Here is a 10,308-nt window from a genome sequence, read left to right on the forward strand (position 1 = left end):
AAAAACTTGGCAAAAATTATGTTAAGTGAAGTAAGCCAGGCCCAAAGAAACATAGGTCCCATGGTTTCCCTTATTTGCAATATCTAGTATATGTATGAGTTAAGCGGAAAAGGTCAGATAATGTGATGTCAGGAAAATGAACTCTTAGACATGTATTTTAATGTTTTTTTTCATGCATGTGTTTCTAACGCATTTTTAAGACTATCTCTTTGTTGCTTTGTATGTCCCTCCCCCACAGTATACCCCTGCTTTCACTATATTTGATGTCATTATAACTTGTGGAGGAGAGGGGGAAAAAACAGTTGTTTAAGGATACAGGTGGACCTGATGCAACAACGAGAAGTATAAGTTGTCATGTCCAAAACGAGCTTTACCACGTCGGTCGGGGGTGGGTGGGGGGAGGAGAAGTGTTGGGATTGGGGGGGAAGGGTGAGGCTGGATGGGATGTGAAGGGTAAACCAAAGGAGGAGGCTGCAATGCTTGGTAAGTAATGTACGCATTATCCTGCCCATATAATTGTAACCCCTCTGTACAGTATGTTCATAAATAAAAAATAAAATATAAAAAAAAGAGCAGACTCTAAAGAAAGAAATAATAATAGCTACCATCATGCACAATGTGTTTTTAAATTTTACAGAGGGAATTGTGAGTCCAGATCAGATTAATTAGAAGTTAAAATCAGGAAGTTTTTTATACTTTTTATTGTAAAAATAGTATACAGAGGGGTTACAGTTACATGAGTAAGGTAATGAGTACCTTTCCTATCGAGCATTGTTGCCTCCTCCTTTGTTTTTCCCCTACCATCCTTTCCTTCCCCACAAGTTTTAAAGTTGGTTTTCAACATAGTGTCTTGTACATCTCATTGTTACAATGGGTCAACCTGTATCCCTATTTAAAGAAACAAACACATCCTCTTTAAAAACATATATGGTTATTTAAAACTTATATGAAAATTGTATTTCTTTCACATTTTTGAGATACATTAAATTAAAATTGTTCAGTTTTTCAGTAGGTGTGTGGTGTCTGTTTTCAGTTAAACCATATATCTATAAAAAAGTTTACATAACTGTGAGTTTATATCTCTAGGGACCAGTAATGATATGAGTCTCATATTTTTTAAAGAACTGATAGAATAACATAATGGCCAATAGAGTTGCCAATCTTCATTGACTGAGAAAAAATCTACACAAATGATTCCAGGGCATCTGGCATTAGGTAATGAGTCCAAGAAAATAAACAACATTCTTAAACAAGATACAAGTAATTTAAAATTGACAGTTTTGGACAAGAAACTAAAAACCCAATAAATTAGATTTTAAATTAACAGTCAAAACTGCACCTCAGAATAAATGATTCTGCCAATAGATAACATTTTAAATGTCTATATACATCACAGGAAAGGACTATACAACTTTTTGGTATAACAATTGAACAAATATTTTTCATTATGACTGTTACATATACACATATATGTAAATTCACCCAACCTATTACTCTTTCTTAATCTGCTTTTCTCTTTCCCTCTTACTTTGAACAGGCTTTAGTGGGTTTCTTTTATTTTTTTTGTCTGTCATGGGGGCTGAACTCTGGGCCTGGGTGCTATTCCTCAGCTCTTTGTATCAAGCCAAACACTCTACCACTTGAGCCACAGCACCACTTCTGACTTTTTCTGCTTACGTGGTGCTGATGAATCAAACACAGGACCTCATGCCTGCAAGGCAAGAACTCTTCCATGGGGTCACCTTCCCAACCCTAGTGGGCTTCTTCATATTATTTTTATACACACACATGTATAATGCAAAATGCATCCATCTTTAATGTGAAGTTGCTACCTCAATGCCAAAACAGATGGAAATTTGACTTGCCTGCTTTTACGCTGTGCGATTATTTTTGGTTATACTGGAAATGTGCCCAGGGTGGCACTGGAAAATCCCCTACATGTTATTCTGCTCCTGACTGGAAATGGTGATGTTTTTGCATGGTACTTGGGTAGTTTTCCAATACTTTCATTAGACTTGATTGCAATATTTTGAAAAATTATTTTATTTCATATTATCAAGAATAGCTAAATTACAATCAAGTATTTCTTTAGAAGTGATACAATAACATCTATTGTTGCATTTACTCTTTGGAATACCAGCAAGAGGACAAATCAAACCAATTGGATTTTATTGGCTCTAAGAAAGTACACTTACCTTGTATGAAAAATGATTCCTTCCTTTCCAGAATATATGAAAAGTAGTCATTATTTCTAAAAGCCTTCAGACTAAGACTACCTCCATCTGCATGGCCCAAAGTCCCTTGGGGTGATTCCAGGTTCTTGAAGGGGATTTTCCTACTGCTGTCAAATCCACAGATAGTTACTTGGAAGCCAAATTTATATTTCTATAATCTCAGGATTCTCAAATGTGTTTTTCTCAGAAGAAACCTGATAAAAGATATGACTTCTACAGTATTCTGTATTCTTTCAAGCAACATAATTGGGAATTGCTTGGGATTCCTGGGGACTACACTAATATAGTAAATATGACTAAAATTACTTATTGGCTTTCACCCTTTGCTTTGAAGTAATCTGTGCTATCATGAGGATTCACAGCAGAAAAGGACCTGGAGACAAGGTGAAGTATGCAAAAATGTCTGATTTGCTTTGAACTCTTTCAATAAAGAATGATTCATTGCCTATCAGACCTATGATGACCTTTAAAAGAAAATAAACTTGGTATAGATTCTCACACAATGTTTCCTAGCCAGCACTAACTGAAATAAATTGTTATTCTCTTCTGCATAATTCTACAATAAGGCCTTTCATCGATTTATTTATTCATATATTTATTTTTTACTTCATTTGGTGTGTGTGTGTGTGTGTGTGTGTGTGTGTGTGTGTGTGTGTCTGTGTGTGTGTGTGTGTGGCGCGCACTTGCTTTGGGACTTGAACTCAGGGTCTGGGTTCTGTCCCTGTGCTTTTCTTCTCAAAGCTAGTACTCTAACACTGAGCCACTGCTCCATTTCTGGCTTTGGTAGTTAATTGGGAATAAGAGTCTCATGGACTTTTCTGCCTGGGCTACCTTTGAACTGCCATCTTCAAATCTATCCTCCTGAGAAGCTAGGGTTACGGGCATACCACGAATACCGAGCAAAAAGTGTTTTGTTTGACAATGACATCATTGTATCTTTCTTTTCTGTTTTGCCAGTCATAATGGACTCTTATAATGTTTTGCCATAGTATAGGTATAGGTATGGATAGATATTATGTTGTTATACTTACTGTTATATCAGTGTCTGACATCTAATATGTGTTCTGAATTACTGAAGAAATGAGTGAAGTCTTATATTCTTGAAACTGTAAGAAAATACTAACTCATAGAAAAAAATGCTAACTTTAGTAATAAATAACTTGAGAAGTTTGGTTTTACTCAGATCATGTCAACTTGTGTAAGTTCTCCATTTCTCACAAATTGTCAGTATCTCTTCTCATTTTAAAATTCTTCTTTCAGGAATTTGTCATGATTATCATTTTAGTAGCTCCTTATAGAGATTTAAGGTTGTCCAATTTATTACCAGTGATATGCGGAAGAACTGCCAGCTAGTGCAAATGTTGCATCATAAATTCTTTGGTAGATCATTGTAGTCAGGGAAAGCCATTCAATTGAATTCATCACCCTTCTCATTAATGTGAATGCTGATTTGGGGGTGCATAATGAGCTGGTACATTCACTTTAAATACTTGTTATCCATATGCCTTATTTTCCACTGAAAATTCAAATAAAAAGCCAAACACCAGTGGCTCACATCTGTAATTCTAGCTATGCAAGAAGATGAGATCTAGATCATTCAGTCATAAAGCCAACCTGAACAGAAAAATCCATGAGACTCCTCCAAAATAATAAGTAAAAAAGTCACCTTTAGAGGTGTGGCTCAAAGGTTTAACAATAGGCACACTAACAATCCAAGCAAATACAAGGCTCTGAGTTTAAAATCCAGTATCATCAAAACTTCAAATTACATATGATTGCGAATGTCTTAGATAAACAAGGAGAAGCTTCACAATACAAAGAAATTAAACCTGTAACACATCTCTTTTATTGTAGTTTTCCCTAGCATCTTGGTATCTTTTACTTGTGATCACCATTTTTGTTAAATATTTTACTGCCAGTTTTGACAAAATTTCCTTCTCCCTTGTAGACTGAAATAAAAGCATAATGGCAAGCAATACAATGAATATATTAGAAATTGCCTTCCATCTGCCATCTGACAAAAGCAAATCTACTTTTTCCCTTAAACTGTATCACTGACATTAAAATATATGTACACTAGAAGTTCTAACAGGTCTTTCTTACCACTCAGATTTTTCATTTGCTTATACAACATATTAGGTAATATTTCAATACACTGTAGTTTTGAAAGATTTATGCTCATGAGAGGAGAAAGATGTATGAAATCAAATATTAAATATTTTCTTTAATATAAACTATGCAGGTTTGAATTATGTATATAATTCCATTATTTGCTCCATTGGTATATAGAAATACTTTTGATCACTGAGTTTCTATTCCACAATGCAATTTTCTTTATAAACAGCAATAGTCTGTGAAGACTGAAACTTTATTGTTCTTTCACTACTATATTCTTCACACTTAGCTGTGCCCTTAAGCAATTGATCTCATGCACAGTATGAATGTTGGTAGAAAAATATTAGCATTTTAAATATTTTTCTACATCTAGGGGATGATACTGTAAGATAAACAGTTATGTATAGCGTTATTTATTTTAAAATTCCATGTGATTATGTATACCTTCCAAAAATTATTTCCATGTAAGATTTCTCCAATTTCAAAAGGTAAAAGTGAACCCCAAACTTTCATTGAAGCACTGTTCAGAAGGTATAAAAAAATGGCACCAAATTAGAAATCTGATCAGAGTCAAGAAGAGTTTACTACATTCTGGTGTATACTATAATCATTAAGACAAAAATTGTAGCTATTAGTAACTTGTCAAAAGCTGAACTTGTTTGTGATGACACATATGTCACCATGTGGCCTGTATATAATAAAACAGTGTAGTATAAAACTGGTTAATTTTTTTTAAGTGGAGGAGTGAGAAAAAAGAATAGGATACATTTACTCAAAATACATTATGTGCATATGTGGAAATACCACAATGAAATCTATTTGCACGATTAATGCATGATAATAAAAAAAAGAAAATAATAAAATGGTTCATGGTTTATTGTGATGAAAGTGATTATTTGTTAATGTATTTTAAAGTTTCCCTGTAACCATATTTCCCCTAACCAACTGCTGATTATAATGGGCTGTAATTAATGTATTGTTATTTAGCCTTTGGTGTTGAACTTAGGCTGTATTCATGGGCTGTTAAGTTTTATAACTCTATAATGATGGAACAGCTTCTTAAAGCCTAAGTGACCTCGAAATAGCCTAAAGATTTGTTTAGATTTTCTGCTATTAAAGAATAAATAATATAGCCTGATCTTTCAATCAAGGAATTGATTTGGGCAAGCAATATATTTAAAAGAGAATCACCTACAGAATCTTTATTTTTAATGTATCATGTAGATGGAATAAGACCTAATTACCTTACAAATGCATGGCAAACTAAGGACATGATTAATTACAATATATCTTGCTTCTGTAACATAATTTTAATTGGATTCAGCTTGTTGAAGTTTAGTTAAATGAAACTTGATGTTTTTGTTTTTCTGTTCTCTGATATTGACATTATTCTAAATCTAATCCATGAATATTATAAATTGTTCTAATATTGTATGTCTTTGAAGAAGAATAATATTATTGATTAGTTTGTGTGCTTTTTTCACAACATAGGAAACAGGCTATCATGTGGTAGGCAGAATAAAATCTACAGAATATTGAATATATACTAACCACTGATAGTTGTGAATATTTGCTTTACATGGCACAAGATGCTTGCAGATAGCCTTAGGTATCCTGAGATGGAGAGACTTTTCTGGATTATTTCAATGGGCTGAGTGTATAAAAACTTGACATGAGGGCTGGGAAGGTGGCTCAGTGGTAGTGCACTTGCCTTGCATGCATGAGGGCCTGGGTTCAATTCCTCAGCACCACATAAGAAAAAAGAAAAAAGCCAGAAGTGACACTGTGGCTCAAGTGATAGAGCACTAGCCTTGAGCTGAAGAGCTGAGGGACAGTGCCCAGGCCCAGAGTTCAGGCCCCATGAGCAGACCCCCCAATAAAAAACTTGACATGAAGATGTAGGAGTATCTCCTGGTTCACAGGAGACCGACTTTTGAAGAGACTTTCCTGCTTGCTTACAAGATTGTAGCAATTAAACTCAGAATGCATGTGTAATGTAGAAGCTGGAAAGAAAGCAAATTCTGCCTTAGAACCTCTATTAAGGAATATAGCCCTGTTGGCAATTTGATTTTAAGACATCAGGGCCTACTTTAGATCTACAAAATAATAAATTGTGTTTTAAGTCACGAAGTAGATGTTTGTTGTAACAGAAACAGGAATATAATACAATGAGTTCGTTAATATATTTCTGAAAAGATGATGAATATACATGTTTTGTATTGAAGTGTGAATAGTATACATAATCTCACAGTAGTAAATACACTATTTCAAAGCAGCTCAAATATTCTAATTTTAAAGCAGAAATTGTGTTTCCATTGTAAACATTTTGCGTGATACTAATAAACATTATGTATGTTCAGTTTGTTCTGATATTACTGGCATAAATAGTTAAAATATTTAAGATAGATCACCAAAGGTTACCTAGACAGAAAAGGAGAGGGTGAGGTTCAGGGTTTTAAGGTCTAGAACATAGGCTGAATGTGTCAGAGCATTAGAAGTCACTGGGATATTGGTGGTGATGTCTGTTCTTGCTGTTTTCTGAGTTACTGCATTTCTTGTATTTCTCCTTTATTAGGAAATACTACTTATAAACAGAGAACGTTACCTGAGGTTATGTACAGATTTTAAAGCTTGCCTTTAACAACAAACTCCCTAAATGTCAACAGATGAGGAGAAGGGCCTCAGGTAGGAAAGAGTGCCATTTAGGAACTAGCTAGTTTACTGAACAAAAGGACTAGATTCCCATGGGAGCAAAAGTACTGATTAGAAAACATAGGTGGCTCTTTTTGGTAGTGAGAATAAACTTATTTTTCAAAGTAGCCTGGAGACATTTTCAGCCTCTGACCTCTCTCATTACTCTCTATGGAAAGAGAATGAAATTTTTTCCATATTTCTAGATTTTTCCCCTACATTGTGGCAGAGGTCAAAGTTTACTTCCACTCTAAGTAATTGCATGAAAATTATCTTCACCTATTGTATAGGAAACAACCTGCAATTTGTGCTTTTTCTGCACTATAAAAGAAAATGCAGTGAGAAGGCCCTTTGGAACATTCAGCAAATACTTTTTATAGATACTATTACATGTAAAAAGTGCTCAGCATGTGGAATCAAAAGAGAAGTTACTAAAAGGGAGAAATAAGTGAAATGAAAACATCAACATATCTAGTAATTTCAACAATTCTGTGCTTTTTTTATTACTTTTTATTTACTTATTGTGGTCTTAAATGCACATCGGTAACTTCTAGTGAACTAAAATTGATCATTCCCCTAACACTGTTCTATAGAATTGCAGTGAATACATGGTTGATCTCATGAATCTTCAAATGTTTTCTGTGATTCAACTTCCAGCTCCTTAGGCACAGATCACTAAGGAACTGTACAGAAAACTGATAAAAGTGTGCTATGGGTCAAGCCAGTCATTTGATGTAGGATCAAGAAGTGTTGGACATGGACATCATCCTGTTTCAATAATGTGACATGGATCCTTGCAGCATGAATTGGAAGTAAAGATTGTAAGGGAGTACAGGCAGATGATCTGTCCCAGATTCAGCCTCTATGTCAGTTTACTTTCTCATTTCCTTCCACAATGGAAGATATTTCTGAAGCATAATTGATTTCAGATTGAATTCATGTTCATATTACATAAGATTATACTCCTGAATTCTTTATTTTTAAGTTGATATCCTCTTTTATTACATTTTATATCAAATTTTCTCATGTTTAATGTATACATGTAAATTGCACCCGTTTCATGATAGTTTCATAGTTTTCATGAACATATAAATCAGGTAGCAATCACCAAAGCTAAGATATGGAGTATTTCCATGACTCACTAAATTATGTCCAGTCCTTCCCCCAGCATTCCAGCTAAACACAGCTGCTTTTTATAACCTTAGATCAGATTTAACTTTCTTAGAATGCCATATAAATGAAGTTGGGCACTTCGGTGTATCTGTGATTGTTTAGTTCGTTCTGATCACCATAGTGACATTGAGATTCTCCATGTATTGACAGTATGTTTCCTACTTGTTGATGGCTAGGATGAACTATAGTTATTTACTCACTTGCCAATTGAAAGACCTTTTAGATATTTCTAGATTTTAGCTGTAGTGAATACAGTTGCAATGATTTTCATGCACGGGTTTCTTTTTTAGATACACATTAACTTCTTTTGGCTATATGCCTAGAAATTAACCTATTAGATCATACAGTGTTTGATTAATGTTTTAAGAAACTTTCAAATTGTTTTCCAAAGTGGACATATCATTTTTCAATCACTTCAGCAATGTACCAGAACTCCAATTTTTCTACACTTGAAAACATAATTCTTCTGAATTTTTGCCAATCTTGTGTAAATGCAGTGGTGCCTGTTATGGATTTAATTGGCATTCCTTGTTAAAAAATTATGCTGAGTATTGTTTTGTGTTCCTGTTGGCCAATTTATATCTTTTTGGTAAGGACTATGTAGAGTTTTGTCTTATTTTTAATTGGGTTGTTTATCATCTGCTTAATATTCAGTTGTAGGTCCTGTTTCTGTATTCTAGATAATGGCCTTTTCTAAATATGTGTATTGTGCATACTTTTCTCTTGTATAATATGCTTTTTCATTCTAGTAATAATGAGGGATGATTTATTTGGGTGTTTGCTACAAGAAAGTCTACATAAAGTCATGATGTTGCTTTTAGACTGCTGATGTTGCTAGAAACTTAAACCTAAGAATTTCAAAGTAGTGAGTTCTATGTGAATGATTCTTTCAGGAATTCCTGAAAAAAATCAACAATATATAGGTGATATTTTTGAATTGAGGCTGGGAAGGTGGCTCAGTGATAGAGTGCTTGCCTTGCATATATGAGGCCCTGGGTTCGAATCCTCAGCAAAACATAAGCAGAAAAAGCTGGAAGTGGCGCTGTGGCTCAAATGATAGAGTGCTAGCCTTGAGCTGAAGAGCTGAGGCACAGCGCCGAGGCCCGGAGTTCAAGCCCTATGAGGACCAAAAAAAATTTTTTCTTGAATTGATATAGTGAAGAAGATCTTTGTTGTTTAAATTTTCCTCACAAGCTGGGGAGTAGGTGTCTTATGCCCGTAATCCTAGCTACTCAACAGGAGGCTGAGATCTGAGGATTGCAGTTTGAAGGCACCTCAGAAAAGAAAGACTGTGAAATTCTTATCAATACTGAACACCAATAAGCTGGATATGGAGCTATATCTAAAGAGGTAAAGAACAAAAAGGAATTTAAGGGCTATTATAAGACTGTGCATCTGTAACCCCATCTTTTTGGAGGCAGAGGCAGAGGCAGTAGGATTGCAAATTTAAAACCAGTTTGAACAACAAAACAAGTTTAAGTTCAGTGCTAGGCTAATCAGGGATACAAGGACAAACCTTGCCATATAAAAAGGAACAAGACAAGTAAAGTTACTTAAATACAGTTAAATCAATTGCATCTTTTTAAATAAGTTTTTGATTGTGAAAATACCATACAGAGGGGTTACAATTACATGAGCAAGTTAATGACTACATTTCTTTTTTTTTTAATTTTTATTTTATTTTATTTTATTTGCGAACATACTGTACAGGGAAGTTACAATTACATGGGCAGGAAAATGCGTACATTTCTTACCAAGCATTGCAGCCTCCTCCTTTGTTTACCCTTCACATCCCTTCACAGCTTCCCCCCACCGCCCCACTCAATCCTCCCCCCCCAACGTTGTAACGCTCATTTTCAACATGACAACTTGTACTTCTCATGGTTGCAACAGGTCCACCTGTATCCTTAAACGACTTGTTTTTCCCATCTCCTCCACAAGTTATACTGACATCAAATATAGTGAAACCCGGGGTTAAACTGTGGGGGAGGGACATGCAAAGCAACAAAGAAATAATCTTATAAATGCGTTAGAAACACATGCATGAAAGAAAAAAACATTAAAATACATATCTAAGGGTTCATTTTCCTAACAT

The sequence above is a fragment of the Dipodomys ordii genome, unplaced genomic scaffold, assembly GCF_000151885.1.
Source record: "Dipodomys ordii isolate 6190 unplaced genomic scaffold, Dord_2.0 Scaffold89, whole genome shotgun sequence".
Taxonomy (NCBI): domain Eukaryota; kingdom Metazoa; phylum Chordata; class Mammalia; order Rodentia; family Heteromyidae; genus Dipodomys; species Dipodomys ordii.